Here is a 16649-nt window from a genome sequence, read left to right as displayed (position 1 = left end):
GCGCGCGAGTGGCCGCCCGCGAGAGGAGCGCGCGCCGTCCCCTCGCGGGCCGCCGCGGGCAAAAGGCGGGGTCCCGCGGGCCCGCACTGGAGCGCCCGCGGTGCCCGGTTCCCGGCCCAACACCGCACGGAGCTGGGCACGCGGTGTCAGGGTAGTGACCTTAGCCGAGGCGCCACCCGCCTCCGCGCCCTCCCTATTTCACCTCCAGATTGTAACGGCCTGCAGGATTAATGGACGCTTATTCCAAGGCTCTGGCGGGACAGGAGCTGGGTTCAAACCCCTTTGCTGCAACTTTCTGGCTCTGTGGACTTACTTAATCTTCCTGCTTCCATTGCCCCATTTGTAAAATGAAAAGGAAAATGAGAATTGCTACTTAACTCTGCCCTGAGGATTAAGTGGATAATATGGCTTATTATTCCATTTAATAATGTGAAATGCTTAGTACAGTGCCTGGTACTTGTAAATAGGCCCACTATAGAATTTGCGGGGTCTAGCACAGAATGAAAGTGTGAGGGCCCCTTGTTCAAAACTGTTAATGAATTTCAAGTTGGAGATAGCAGAACATTAAACCCAAATCAAAGATGCAAAGCTGACCTTGTTTGTAAGCACTCATTCAGTGTTAGCCGTTGTCATTCTGTCCAGTTCCGAAAATGAATAGAAATTGAAAATGGCCATTTGATGAAAGTGACTTTTCAAAATCAGTAGTATTTCATAAGATATAGTTTATATATAAAACTAAACCCAAGATGGATTGAAAACATAAGCAAACCACAACACTATAAAAGACCAGAAGAGGATATAGGGGGAGAAAGCTTTTTAATTAGAAAGGGGAAATGTTTATAATGAATCAAAATCAATAAATCCCTTTAAATATTGAAAGAAAATTAAACATTTATATAGTAAGAGTGCCACCATCAATGAATAAGCGAGAAAATAGCTTTAAAATATTGTAATACTCGTGGTAGACAAATGGTTAATCTTCATGATAAATACTGAAATTCTCTAATCAGTTAAAAAAGAGCAATCCAGACATAGAAACCAAACTTATGTTTACCAAAGGGGAAGGGGGGGAAGGGATAAATTAGGAGTTTGGGATTAACACATACACACTGCTATATATAAAATAGATAACCGGGAGTTCCTGATGGCGCAGTGGCTAAGACTCCCTGCTCCCAAGGCAGGGGGCCCAGCTTCGATCCCTGGTCAGGGAACTAGATCCCACATGCCGAAACTAGGAGTTCGCATGCCCCATTGAAAATCCCGCACGCGGGAACGAGGACCCGGCACAGCCAAATAAATAAATTAAATTAGATTATAATGATGGTTGCACAACTCTGACAATATGCTAAAAACCACTGAACTGTGTGCACCTTAAATGGTGAAGTTTATATTATTTGAAATATATCTGGACTTTCCTGGTGGTTAAGAATCCGCCTGCCAATGCAGGGGACACAGTTTCGACCCCTTGTCCCAGAAGATCCCACATGCCGCGGAGCAACTAAGCCCCTGCGCCACAACTACTGAGCCCGCGAGCCATAACTACTAAAGCCCACACGCCCTAGAGCCCGTATGTGGCAACAAGAGAAGCCACTGCAATGAGAAGCCCACGCAACGCAACGAAAAGTAGCCCCCTCTCGCTGCAACTAGAGAAAGCCCGCACGCAACAACAAAGACCCAACTCAGCCAAAAATAAATAAATAAATATTTTAAAAAAGAAATATATCTCACTAAAGCTATAAAAATGAGAAAAAGTGAATAATAAAAAGAAATACAACTTTGAAATATAATATTTTCATCTATTAAATACACTGGCAAAAATTTTAAATGATCATTAATACCCTGTTTTGGCAAGTTTTGTGAGAAAATCAGCACTCATATTGTTTATATTGTTTGAGGAGATATTCCTTTTTTATTTAAAAGATAAAAGGGTGAGATTTTTATTTCTGAAAAAGAAGATAAGACTTGGAAGTTAAAGATCTGCTACTTCCAGGCTATGTGACCTTGGACAAGTTCCTGAGTGTCAGCACCCTCACTTGCAAAATAAGGGTACATACTCACAGGACTGTTCCAACGGTTAAATAAACTAACATATATAAAGTGCCTGACAGAGAATTAGCACTCAATAAATGTAGCTGTTTTATTGTAGTTGTAGTCTTGTATTCATTTCTGAATCCCCAGAGAGCAGCTTAGTGCAAGGCACAGAGTCATTGCTCATGAAGTGTTTGTTAAATGAATGAATTCAACAGCCATTTAGAGTGATAACTCTCAAATCCAATGGTCCTAAAAGTAATATGTTGTATTCAAAGATCCCAGCTCTTAAGCCAGACCAGAAATTACTTCCTTACCTCTCTGAGCCTCCAGTTTTCTCCCACGGAACATAACGTTAATATAACAGCACTAAATGAAATAAAGCAGATAAAGCATTTAGCCCCATGGGGCCAGGACAGTGGAATGTGCTGAGTAGCCACATTAGAAAAACATATAAGAGGAGGAAACTTAGCAGACATGAGAAAATTACAAAATTTCCAGAACTTTACCAGGCTCTGTGCTCCATGATGTCATTCTGAGATCCATGATTAGCTCAATTTTAAGCTTTAGCTTTCATTACTCAGTCAGAGATTCCATTATCAGTTTAGCCACAGTCATGAGGTATCACACCCCATCCAGGCCTCTCTTCCATCCAAAGCCCAACAGAATACCAGCCAGCCATCCCTGCTTTCCCTTAAGGAATTACTCTCAAAAAACCTTAGGCCCCCGCCAGGCCCCAAAAATAACTCTATCAGAACATCACCTGCAACAAACTCATGAGACATCCTATTATCAAATGCTTACCTGTGTCCCATGCACTATAAGACTTTTACATACATTATTTCATTTAAAACTCCCCAAATACCTATGACATGAGCAACATTATTATTCCCATTTAAAAATGAGAAAACTGGGACTTCCCTGGTGGTCCAGTGGCTAAGCCTTCACGCTCCCAGTGCAGGGGGCTCGGGTTTGATCCCTGGTCAGGGAACTAGATCCCACATGCATGCCGCAACTCAGAGTTCACATGTCCCAGCTGAAAGGATTCCGCAGGTCATGACTAATATAAAAATAAACAAATAAATATTAATGTTTAAAAAATAAAAATGAGAAAACTGAGACTTGGGAGGTTATGGAACCAGATTAGTATTTATCCAAGGGTGTTATCTAAGGCTATTTGCTGAGAGTTGTCTGTTCAGGAGGTTGTGGAAATCATCCCTAAATCTTGAAAATCTCCACAATTCAACTGATTAAACCCATGCATAACAGATAATGTAATCAATCTTTGGGAGTTTTCAAAAACCAACAATCTAATCAAACTGACCTGGGATGAGGATTAGGGTGGATTTGGGAAGGGTGTTTTAATCTAATCAGTAATCCATTCCATTGTAACCTAATCAGACAAAGAGAGATCTCAGACAGAAACATTTAGTGAAGGCCATTCAAGAATGCCTTTGTTCAAGAATTTCAAATGTTACCTCTTCCTTCGTGTGGAAGTGGTTCTCCACGTATGGTCTGAGGCTCACCAGTGAGTCAGCAAACTGGCCATGCTGACAGCTGAGAACAAATCCTGGAGTGGACAAATGCTGTTCAATTCCACAGACTTTCACTCTCTCTTACAGCCAACTGCTATGGGGTGGTAAGTGTTACTATAATATTGTATTTGTAAACTGAATATAAAGCATTCTCAAGCAAAGTTGGGACACCCCCAATTTTCTGGAAAGATGCTTTGTTATCAGTGTTGATTTGATTTGCTTTTTCAACTGTGTTACACTTGTGTTTTTGTATATTTGTAGACTCTCCCTTGGGTGGCACTTCCACTCTTTGTTTTGGTACTTGGGTAATTGTTACACTGTTAACATTTCCATTGTCATTCTGTTTTTTAGCAAATCTTGGTTATGAGAGTGCTTTTCCCATAGGAACGGAGGAGGGAGGGAGGGTTTGGGCTTCCAGCATTGGTGACTAAGTAATTCCGATCAACTCTCCCACTGAGGAAAACTAGAAAACTGGAAAAATCTGAAAATCTCGTCTTGAAATCATTGGAAAGTTAACAAGTTAGTGAAGAATTACTGAGCCAGGATCTGGGAAAGGAGAGAGATTGAGGAATGTAAGCCCCATAAATAGGACTACTTTTCCAGGTGGGGCATTTCTTGAGACGTAGTTTTCCTGAGAGGTAGCTAAGAGACAGAATGATGCTTACAACAGCCTTGGGTACTTAGCAGAACAGAGATTGGAGTCCAGAACCTGCTAAGAGAGAAAGCACCTAGTAAACAGCTCTCACTTTGGATTGGGATCCCAACAGACTGTACCCTAAAAGCAAAGGTGAATAGAGTAGACAAGCTCTTACAAAGACTGAAACTCAACTTCAAAACATCTCAAACACTGAAATTGTCTTAAAGTGATCCCAGAGTGCCAGTGCCCAAGTACCTGGCAGAAAACAAAGTGAGGGACTTCCCTGGCGGTCCAGTGGTTAAGACTTCGGCTTTCAATGCAGGGGGTGCAGGTTCCATCCCTGGTCGTGGAGCTAAGTTCCCACATGCCTCACGGCCAAAACACCAAAACATAAAACAGAAGCAATATTGTAACAAATTCAATAAAGACTTAAAAAAAAAAAAAAGTGGTCCACATTAAAAAAGTCTTTAAAGGAAAAAAAGAAAAGGAAACAAAGTGAATCCTCTCTAAAGATATAATTATCTAGGCCTCAAATTATTTCTATGAACACATGCAAATATAATATTCAGTGAACAAACAAAAATAATCACGCATACTAGGAGACAAGATAACATGAACAAAAAATAGCAGCAATGAAAGACAATTAAAAAGCAGGCAAAAGAACCTCATATTGAAGTCATCAAATTGTTTGTTGTGTTCAAGAAGATAAATGGAAGATGGATAATTCTGACAGAAAACTGGAAAGTACAGACAAAAGCCAATTCTATGACAGAAAAATATAATAGAAATTAACAACCCAATGGATTGGGATTAACAGCAGATTAAATAAACACCACTGAAGAGAGAATTAGTAAACTTAGAGGTGGGAAGAAAATATCCAGAATGAAACATAAAGAGGCAAAAGGGTAGGAAAGAGAGAAAGGATAGAGTTATAGAGGAGAGAATGAGACTGTTTAACATACAGGGCACTGGAAAACTGAAAGGACAGGAAGGAAAGAGTGGGGCAGAAGAAATACTTGACATGAAAGGGCTAATTTACCAAAACTAATGAAAAAAATAAAGCCACAGAGTCAAGAAGCACTATGAATTGTAAATAAGAAAAACCTGAGGAAAATTAAAACTGGTATGTAGGTGAGGGTTAAGAGGATGGTGACTGTCTTTTCACCCATCCTCCAGAGACATGGGGTCAAATCAGGGAAGTGGGAAAGCCTCAATGAAAACAAAACTGAAGCAAATTCAATACATGCGAGAAACGGAGTAAGCAAAGTATAGTTTTGACAAAAAAAAAAGGAAAGGAAAAAAGAAAGAGAGAAAAAGAAAAGCTAATACCAAAGAAAAAGAATTAGAAAGTTTATTAATAAAATCCCAGAAGTAAAATTCTAGACAATATGTCCATAAATGACCTCACAGAGGAATCCAATGGCATATGAAAAAGATGTAAAAGCACTGGCTTGTTAGGAGATGTCGGTATAGATAGATTTTAGAAACTGATAGGAATTAAATAAACATGAGTATGAGTTTTAAGGTTAAGGCAATTCCCAAAAAATAAAATAGCATTTATAACTTTCAAACTAGCAGAAGAAAATCTCATCATGCAAAGTACAAATATATATATATACATATATATATTCCTATTTACTACACAGGAAATAGGAAATACAAAATAATATAGCAGGAAAAAAGTCTTAAGAGTAATTCCAATAAATATTGAAAGATTTGGGAATTCCCTGGTGGTCCAGAGTTTAGGACTCTGCGCTTCCATTGCAGGGGGCCTGGGATTCCATCCCTTGTCGGGGAGCTAAGATCCCACAAGCCAAGCACCAAGTGGCCTAAAAAAAAAAAAAAAAAAAAAAAAAAAATCTGAACAGCACAAAAAGCTCAACTTACTGGCTATATGTAGAATTCTATTCTCAACCAACAGAAAATCATACTTTTTAAACATACATAGTACATGTTTAAAAATAGAACATGCATAATACTATAAAGGAAGCCACAACAAATTCCAAAAAATCAATATCATAATAGACCATGTTCTCCAAACATAAGATGCAAAAGTTAAAACTTTTTTATTGTTGAAAACTACAAATCCTATAAGTTGGACACTATAAGATTACATTTTTAAGTAACCACTGTGTTTTTTTAAAATGTAAAGGAAATTACTTAGAAACAAATAATAAGGAAAACACTATGTGTCAAAATTTGTGGGACAGAGCAAAAACAGTATTGGAAGGAAGTATATATTGACAATTTTATTTATTTATTTTTAAAATTTATTTATTTTATTTATTTTTGGCTGTGTTGGGTCTTCGTTGCTGCACACGGGCTTTCTCTAGTTGCGGCGAGCGGGGGCTACTCTACGTTGTGGTGCGTGGGCTTCTCATTGCAGTGGTTTCTCCTGTTGTGAAGCATGGGCTCTAGGCACGCAGGTTTCAGTAGTTATGGCACTCGGGCTCAATAGCTGTGGCTCGCAGGCTCTAGAGCTCAGGCTCAGTAGTTGTTGCGCACAGGCTTAGTTGCTCTGTGGCATGTGGGATCTTCCCCAACCAGGGCTCGAACCCATGTCCCCTGCATTGGCAGGCTGATTCTTAACCACTGTACCACGAGGAGAGTCCCTATAACTTTTTCTTATACCTTTAGATAATTTTTTATCTAAAGATCTTATACCTTATTAGATTTACTCCTGTGTCATAGTTCTGTTGCTATTTTAATGTTTTCTTTTTATAATTACATCATATGAAGTTACTGGTGTATAGAAGAGCAATTGGCAATTTTGTATACAGACCTTATAATCAACTACCTTGCAATATTCTTCTATTACTCTAGTAAATTGTCTAGAGATTATTGTGTTTTTTAATGAAAATAATCATGTCATATGAGTATAATGGCAATTTTATCTCTTCCTTTACAATAGTTATGCCATGAATCTCTTACTATTTTCTTATTGCACTGGCTAGGGCCTCCATCACATTGTTGAGTAGAAATAGCAATAGTTGGCATGCGTATCAGGTCTATAATTTTAAAGGGAATGCTTTTAAAGTTTCCACATTTATGATAACATTTATTGTATGTTTTTTATAGGTGCTTTCTTCGGATTACCATTCTATTTCTAATTTATGTTCAATTTTGTCAAATACTTTTCCTGCATTTATTGAAATGTTCATATGGGTTTCTTTTTCCTCCTTAATCTGTTATTATAGTAAATGACATCTATAGATATTCTAACATGTATATATATTATTCCTGTGATGACCCCAACCTGGTCATTGTATTTGTTTCTTTTATTCATTATCAGATATTATTCACTAATATTTTGTTTAGCATCTTTGCACCTATATTCACAAGTAAAATGGATTTGTAATATCTTTTCCCTGTTTTAACTTTATCTGAATTTGGTATCAGGTTATACTGGCCTCATCGAGTTGGCAGGAGGTGGGTATTCCCTCTTTTTCTGTGCTCTGGAAGAGGTTGTATAAGATGATCTGTGTATAAGAATAATCTGTGGCTTGAAAGTTGACAGAATTTGCCTGTAAAGCCATCAGGGCCTGGTGTTTTCTTTGTTGGAAGTTGTTTACTGCTCCAATGTTTAAAAACCTTTCATTATGAAATAATGATAGATTCACAGGAAGTTGCAAAAAACTGTACTGGAAGATCCTCTTTACCCTTCACACCCAGTTTTCCCTAATGGTAACATCTTACATAACTATAGTACAATATCAAAACCAGAAGATTGCCCTTGGAGCAACCCACATGGCTTACTCAGATTTCACCAGTTTTACATGCACTCATTTCTGGGTGTATGGGTGTACACTTTTATTCAATTTTATCCCATGTGTGGACTGGTGTAACCACCACCACAATCAAGGTACAAAACTATTTCATCACCACAAAGATCCTTCTACTCCCCCTGTACAGCTATAACCACTCCTCCCCCCACCCCTTTTCTAACTGCTGGCTACCACTAATCTGTTCTTCATCTCTGTAATTTTGTTATTTCAAGAATGTTATATTGGGACTTTCCTGGTGGTCCAGTGGTAAAGAATCCTCCTTACAATTCAGGGGACACAGTTTTGATCCCTGGTCAGGGAACTAAGATCCCCACGCCACGGGGCAACTAAGCCCACCCACCGCAACTACTGAGATCGCGTGCCTCAACTTAGCCTGCACGCCACAACTACAGAGCCCACACACCCTGGAACCTGCACACCACAACTAGAGAAGAGAAAACCCACACGCCAGAACTAGAGAGAAGCCTGCGTGCCTCAACTAAGACCCCATGCAGCCAAAAATAAATAAATAGATTCAATGAAGAATTTAAAATATATATATATTATATTAGTGGAATCATACAGTATGTAACCATTCAAGGTTGGCTTTTTTCACTCAGCATAATTCCCTTCAGTTCTATCCATGTTGTTGCATGTATCAATGTTCTTTTTCATTGCTGAATTAACTAGTATTCAGTGGTATTGCTGAACCATTGAATTCAACCATTGAAGGACATTTTGCTTGTTTCCAGTTTTTGGCTATTACAAGCAAAACTGCTATAAACAATTGTGTACAGATGTTTTGTTTTGTGAACATAATTTTCATTTCTCTGGGATAAATTCTCAAGAGTATAATTTTAATCATTATAAGATTACTTGCCATTTGGGTTTTTCTTGAGTCAATTTTAATTGTTATATTTGCCAGGAAATTATTCATTTCATATAAATTTTGAAATTTATTGGCATAAGTTTACAACAGTTTTCTCTTAATATCTTTTAAATCTAAGTTTTCTCTGTAGTTATAGCCCCTTTATTATTTATAATATTATTTATTTGTGCTTTTCTTTCTATTCTCATTAAATCTCACAAGAGATGTGTTTACTCTGTTAGCTTTTTAAAAAGAAAAACATTTTTTTCTTCCTCTTTTCCATCTGGAACCATGGAGGGTGCAGAAAAGGAGAAAAAGCTTCCTGCTGTGTCAAAAGCCCTTAAGAGTGAAGAAATTTTACAGAGCTGCTGATCAAGCATCTAAGAAAGAAGTTTGCCCAAAAAAATTCTTTGAAATGCAAGGAGGAAGCTTACCTTACAAAAAAGCTAAGTACTGTCACAAGGAATATAGGCAGATGTACAGACTGAGATTTGAATGGCTAGGATGACAGGAAAAGCTGGCAACTTCTATCTACCTGAGAAACCCAAATTGGCATTTGTCATCAGTATCAGTGGTATGAGCTCAAAGGTCTGCAAGGAGTTGCAGGTTCTTTGCCTTCGCCGGATCTTCAATAGCACCTTCTTTGAGCTCAACAAGGCTTCAGTTAACACTGTGAGGATTGTGGAACCATGTATTGCCTGTGGGTACCAGAATCTGAAGTCAGTAAATGAATTGATCTACAAATGTGAGTTATGGCAAAATCAACAAGAAGTGAATTGCCCTGACGTATTAACACATTGATTGCTTGATGTCTTGGTATATTTGTAATCATCTGAATGGAGGATCTGATTCATGAGATTTATACTGTTGGAAAACACTTCAAAGAAGCAAACAACTTCCTCCAGCCCTTCAAATTATCTTCTCTGACAGGCAGAATGAAGAAAAAGACCACCCATTTTGGAAGGTGGAGTTGCTGGCAACAGAGAAAACCAGATGAACAGGCTTATTAGAAGGATGAACTAAGGTGTCTACCATGATTATTTTTATAATCCAGTCAGTTAATAAAAAGTGACTGATTTCAAATTGAAAAACAAACAATTTTTTTACTTTGGGTCTTTTTCATTGATTTCTACCATTCATTATTTTGGTTATTATAGCCTTATGTCTATGTTTCTAGGTTTATTCTTTCAATTTTTTCTTTTACATTTAGTTCATTAATTTTATCTTTTATTATTTTCTGATACAAACATTTAAAGCCATACATTTCCCTTGAGACTCTATTTTCTCTGCATCCTACAAATGTTAAATGTAATATCTTTATAATAACTTAGTTCTATGTATTTTTCTATTTCCAATGTGATTTCTTCTTTGACTCATGATTTGTTTCTTTTTAAATTTCTAAATATATTTGTTTTAACTTTTATTTAACTTTAATTTTTTAATTTAACTTAGTGTTGTGTTATTTTTTTAAAATGGTTTTTAATTGTGTATCACCCTTGCTGTAATTTTTCAAAAAGAAGTTTCAACTAAACCAAATTAATAAGAACAGGTAGCATATTATTTCTTTCTTTTTTTTTTAATAAATTTATTTATTTATTTTTGGCTGTGTTGGGTCTTTGTTGCTGCACGTGGGCTTTCTCTAGTTGCAGCCAGTGGGGGCTACTCTTCCTCGCAGTGCACGGGCTTCTCACTGCAGTGGCTTATCTTGTTGCTGAGCACAGGCTCTAGGCGTGCGGGCTTCAGTAGTTGTGGCTCGCGGGCCCTAGAGCGCAGGCTCAGTAGTTGTGGCCCACGGGCTTAGTTGCTCCATGGCATGTGGGATCCTCCTGGACCAGGGCTCGAACACATGTCTCCTGCATTGGCGGGCGGATTCTTAACCACTGCGCCACAAGGGAAGTCCCAGCATATTATTTCTTTTTTTTTTTTCCAGCATATTATTTCTTGATAACTTTTACCTCATTGCATCAAATTTGTGTCCTCTTGAAATGTTTATTCTCTTATTTTTGAAGTTATGTACTAAAGTTCTAAATATTGACTGATTTATACTGTAAGATGTACAGTTTATAAAATGATACTTAATATCCACCCAATATCCAGGATCTAAGATACTGTGTAAATTAAAATAAATGACCACAAAATATATTTATTGGGGAAATAATATTAATAAAACATCCCACTTGTGTTAACTCTGCTTTTTGTTTTGTTTTGTTTTGAATTTTATTTTATTTATTTATTTTTTTATACAGCAGGTTCTTAGTTATCTATTTTATACATATTAGTGTATATATGCCATTCCCAATCTCCCAATTCATCACATCACCACCACCCACCCCCGTGTTATGTTCTTATGATACTTATTTAAATCTGCTGAGACTTGCTTTATGGCTAGCTAACAGCTCTATTGAGATAAAATTCACATACCATACTTGTCAGATGAATAAAAAACCAAAAGTTTGATAATACACTGTGTTGATTAAACTGTGAAAAAATCAGCACTCTCATATATCACTGATGGAGCTATAACTTGTCACAGCCTCTAATGGAATATAACTGGACAACATCTATAAGAATAACAGATTCATAACATATTCTTGGAATTAGCAATTCCAATCTAACATTTTATTCTACAGAAATATTTGCACATATGTAAAATGGTATAGGTACAGTTACTCACTGAAGCATTTTTTTGTGATAGCAAAAAATTAGAAGCAATCAAATAAAATATTATGTAGCTACCAAAAAAAATTCACAGAACATACAATTCACCCATTTAAAGTGTACAATTCAATGCTTTTAAGTGTATTCACTGATGTCTGCAACCATCATCACAGTCAATTTTAGAGCATTTTCATTACCTCAGAAGGAACCTTTGGGACTTCCCTGGTGGCGCAGTGGTTGAGAGTCTGCCTGCCAATGCAGGGGACGCGGGTTCGAGCCCTGGTCTGGGAGGATCCCGCATGCCGCGAAGCAACTAAGCCCGTGAACCACAGCTGCTGAGCCTGCGTGCCACAACTACTGAAGTCCGCGCGCCTACAGCCTGTGCTCTGCAACAGGAGAAGCCACTGCAATGAGAAGCCTGCGCACAGCAACGAAGAATGGCCCCTGCTCGCCGCAACTGGATAAAGCCCATGTGTAGCAACGGAGACCCAACGCGGCCAAAAATAAATAAATAAATAAATAATAAATTAATTTTAAAAAAAAGGAACCTTGTACCATTAGCTATCATCCTCCTGACCCCCCATTCCTTATCCCCAGTCCTAAGCAACCACTAATCTACTTTCTTCTCTATAGATTTCCATAGTCAGGACTTTTATATGATTGGAATCATATCATACATGGTCTTTTGTGACTGGCTTCTTTCATTTAGCAAAATATTTTTAAGGTTCATCCAAAATGTAGTATGTATCAGTACTTTATTCCTTTTATGGCAAAATAAAGTCCTTCCATTGTATGGATAGACCATATTTTGTTTACCCATTTGTCTATTAATGGGTATTTGGATTGTTTCCACCTTTTGGCTGTTTCTGTGTGGACATACGTTTTCATTTCTCTTGGGTGTATACCTAGGAGTGAAATTGGTTGGTTACATGGGAACTCTGTTTATGTTCCTTGTTTGAGGAACTGGCAGACTTTTCCAAAGTGTCTGAACCATTTTACATTCCCACCAGCAGTGTCTGAGAGTTCATATTTCTCCACATTCTCACCAACACTTGTGACATAGTTTTTGTAAAAGTTCAAAGAACTTGAGAAAAATATATAAATTTTCTAATAGTTGAATGCATTATTCTACATATGTCTGTTAGGAAGAGTTGGTTAATCATATTGTTCAAATCTTCTTGAACTCTGCTGATTTTTTTATTTTTTATTTTTGTCTTCTTGACCTATCATTAATTGGGAAAGATGTATTGAAATCCTCCCATATGATGGTGAATTTAGCAATTTCTCCATATAGTCTATTAATGCTGACTTTGTGTAGGTTTATGCCATCTTCTTAGGGGCACACATGTTTAAAATTTTTATATGTTATTTGTGAACTGAATTATATAGTGATCCTCTTTATCCCCAATGATGCTTTTTGTCTTAAAGTTTATTTTTCTTCTGACATAAATATATCTTTACAAGATTACTTTTGGTTAAAATTTACCTGAAAGGTCTTTTTTTTCTCTTCCATGGTCTCATGAATTTTGCTTTTTTAATCCAATCTGACAAACCCTGACTTTTACCTGGTGAGTTTTGTCCCTTTTTGCTTACTGCAATTATTAATGTATTTAGACATTTCTACCTTCTCTTTTATTTAATTTGACCTCCAAATTAAACCTCTTTGAATTTAAACCTGATATTTATATTGTTCCTCTAAGATGAGAACTTTAGCATGCTTTCATGTTCCTTTATGTCTCTTCACCCATCATGATGATATTGTCCAAAATTTTAATAGTTGGCCATTATGAAAATATTTTTTCCTTTTTGGGGGAGAGGAAGGTATTCAGTTTTTGTTTTTGTTTTGTTGTTTTAAGACTACAGCAAGGACTTCCCTGGTGGCTCAGTGGTTAAAAATCCGCCTGCCAATGCAAGGGACACGGGTTCGAGCCCTGGTCCAGGAAGATCCCACATGCCGTGGAGCAACTGAGCCCATGTGCCACAACTACTGAGCCTGTGCTCTAGAGCCCGCAAGCCACAACTACTGAGCCTGCGTGCTGCAACTACTGAAGCCCACGCGCCTAGAGCCCGTGCTCCGCAACGAGAGAAGCCACCGCGATGAGAAGCCTTCACACCGCAAGGAAGAGTAGCCCCCGCTGGCCACAACTGGAGAAGGCCCACGCTCAGCAATGAAGACCCAACGCAACCAAAAAAAAAAAAAAAAAAGACTGCAGCAAACCTGCAAACCTTTTTATAGACCTTGGTTAACCTTACTTCTTACAGTATCTCCTGGATTTGTTTCTCGAATTCTCTCCAAGAACTTTTTTTTTAAATATTTATTTATTTGGTTGTGAGGGCTCCTTAGTTGCAGCTCACTGGCTCCTTAGTTGTGGCATGCAAACTTTTACTTGCAGCATATGGGATCTAGTTCCCAGACCAGGGATCAAACCCTTGTCCCCTGCACTGGCAGGCGGATTCTTTTTTTTTTTTTTTTTTTTTTAATTAATTAATTAATTTATTTTTGGCTGCGTTGGGTCTTCGTTGCTGCGCGCAGGCTTTCTCTAGTTGCAGTGAGCGGGGGCTACTCTTCACTGCAGTACTCGGGCGTCTCATTGCGATGGCTTCTCTTGTTGCAGAGCACAGGCTCTAGGTGCAAGGGCTTCAGGAGTTGTGGATCGTGAGCTCTAGAGCGCAGGCTCAGTAGTTGTGGCGCACTGGCTTAGTTGCTCCACGGCATGTGGGATCTTCCCAGACCAGGGCTCGAACCCGTGTTCTCTGCATTGGCAGGCGGATTCTTAACCACTGCACCACCAGTGACGTCCTGTTTTCAACTATCTTGATTTGATCACTGTGATCCTAACCCCACAGGTCTGGGCCATGACCCCAGATTTCTGCAACGAGTGGCCAGGGGAAAACTGAACCAAAGTGATGGTGGAGGGGAAACAAAAGCAGAATTTAAACTGCTTTTTACTAATTTATCCTCTCGTAGCCCTACCGGCTACCCTCTGTCTCAGGCTATACACACATGCTTGTATGTATGCACACCAATTAAAAATAGTCTTTCCACAACCTACTGAATGGGAGAAATTATATGCAAATTATATGACCAATAAGGGGGTAATATCCAAAATATATAAACAGCTCATACAACTCAGCATCAAAAAAACAAACAACCCAATTTTAAAATGGGCAGAAGACCTGAATAGACATTCTTCCAAAGAGGACATATACATGCCACGTGAAAACATGCTCAACATCGTTAATTATCAGAAAAATTCAGGGACTTCCCTGGCAGTCCAGTGACTAAGACTCTGTGCTCCCAATGCAGGGGGCCTGGATTCGATCCCTGGTCAGGGAATTAGATCCCGCATGTTGCAACTAAAGATTCCACATGCAGCAACTAAGATCATCGGCACAGCCAAATAAATAAATAAATGAATATTTTTTAAAAAAGAAAAATGCAAATCAAAACCACAATGAGACATCACCTCACACCTGTTAGAATGTCATCAAAAAGAACACAAATACCAAATGCTGGCAAGAATGTGGAGAAAAGGGAACCCTCCTACGCTGCTGGCGGGAATGTAAATTGGTGCAGCCACTGTGGAGAACAGTATGGAGGCTTCTCAAAGAACTAAAAATAGAAGTACCATATGACCCAGCAACTCCACTCTTGGGTATATATCTGAAAACAACGAAAACACTAATTTGAAAAGATACATGCACCCCAATGTTCGTAGCAGCATTATTTACAATTGCCAAGGTATAGAAGCAACCTGTCCATCAACAGATCAAAGGATTAAATAAAGATGTGGTTTATATATACAATGGAATACTACTCAGCCATTAAAAAAATGAAAATTTGCCATTTGCAACAACATGGATGGACTTAGAGGGTATTATGGTAAGTGACATAAGTCAGACAGAGAAAGACAAATACTGTATTATATCACTTATATCTGGAATCTAAAAAATACAACAAACTAGTGCATATAACAATAAAGAAACATGCTCATAGATATAGAGAACACACTAGTGGTTACGAGTGGCAGAGGGAAGTGGGAAGGGCAAGATAGGGGTAGGATTAAGAGGTACAAAGGATTATGTATGAATAAACCACAAGGATATACTTTACAACACAGGGACTATAGCCAATATTTTATAATAGCCATCAATGGAATATAAACTTTAAACATTGTGAGTCACTATATTGTACACCTGTAACTTACATAATATTGTACATCAACTATACTTCAGTAAAAGAAAAAAAATTCTTTCCAGGGGTTTCTCCCTTTTCTTTTGGTTCCTTATCTTCTGTATCTGTTTCAGCTAGAGTCTCTTCGGGGGTTGACTTGGGGGAAGAAGCAGCAGCTCATGCCATTTTGCCATTTTAGTAAGAAGTGGAAGCACACGTTTAACCTTGATTCCAAACTTGGATTAAGGTAAGTTCCTCAAAATTAAACATAGCATGCCATATGACCTTCAATTCCACTCCAAGGTATATACTCAGAAGAATTGAAAGCATGTTCGCACAAAAAATCATACTCAAATGTTCACAGCAATACTATTAATAGCCACAAAGTGGTAATAGGTGTTCATTTGATGAATGAATAAACAAAATGTCGTTTAGGTTTATCCATACAATGGAATATGATTCAACCATAAAAATGAATGAAGTTCTGATACAATGTGGATGACCTTGAAAACATTATGCTAAATAAGAGAAGCCACAGAAAGCCATATACTGTATGATTCCATTTATATGAAACATTGACTAGGCAAATCCATAGAGACAGAAACTAGACACATAGTTTCCAGGGGCTGGAGAAAGGGAGAATGGGAGTAACTCTTCATGGGTTCAAGGTTTCTCTTTGGGGGTGATAGAAATCCGGAATTAAATAGTATAGTGATGGTTGCAAAACCTTGTGACTACTAAAACCCAACGAAATGCATACTTTAAAAGGGTGAATTTCACGGTACGTGAATCATGTCTCAAAAGTACAAACTATTTTCACTTATAAATGGAAACACAAATATGTAAATAAAATATTAGTTAAGCAAATTAAAAATTAGACACTATAGTGTAGCAATTAAGAGTGTGGACTCTGGAGCCAGGCTGCCTGCTACACCCCTTGTTCCACCCCTTCCTGAGTGAACTTCAGCAAATCATTTAACTTCCT

At 38.0% G+C, this 16649-nt stretch overlaps 1 pseudogene across 1 annotated transcript in view; it reads left to right on the top strand.

Moving 5' to 3' along the window:
• Window positions 1-3107: 3107 nt before the first annotated feature.
• LOC309606589 (large ribosomal subunit protein uL30 pseudogene) overlaps window positions 3108-16649 on the top strand; it is a 31869-nt pseudogene continuing 18327 nt past the window's right edge. The window contains exon 1 of the transcript XR_014249848.1: window positions 3108-15911. The product of XR_014249848.1 is annotated as a large ribosomal subunit protein uL30 pseudogene (transcript). The remainder of the gene's footprint in view (window positions 15912-16649) is intronic.

The sequence above is a fragment of the Balaenoptera borealis genome, assembly GCF_965194805.1.
Source record: "Balaenoptera borealis genome assembly, chromosome: 1".
Classification (NCBI taxonomy): Eukaryota; Metazoa; Chordata; class Mammalia; order Artiodactyla; family Balaenopteridae; genus Balaenoptera; species Balaenoptera borealis.
The sequence above is the reverse complement of the archived record's forward strand: the minus strand, read 5'-3'. Positions and strand labels throughout refer to the sequence as shown.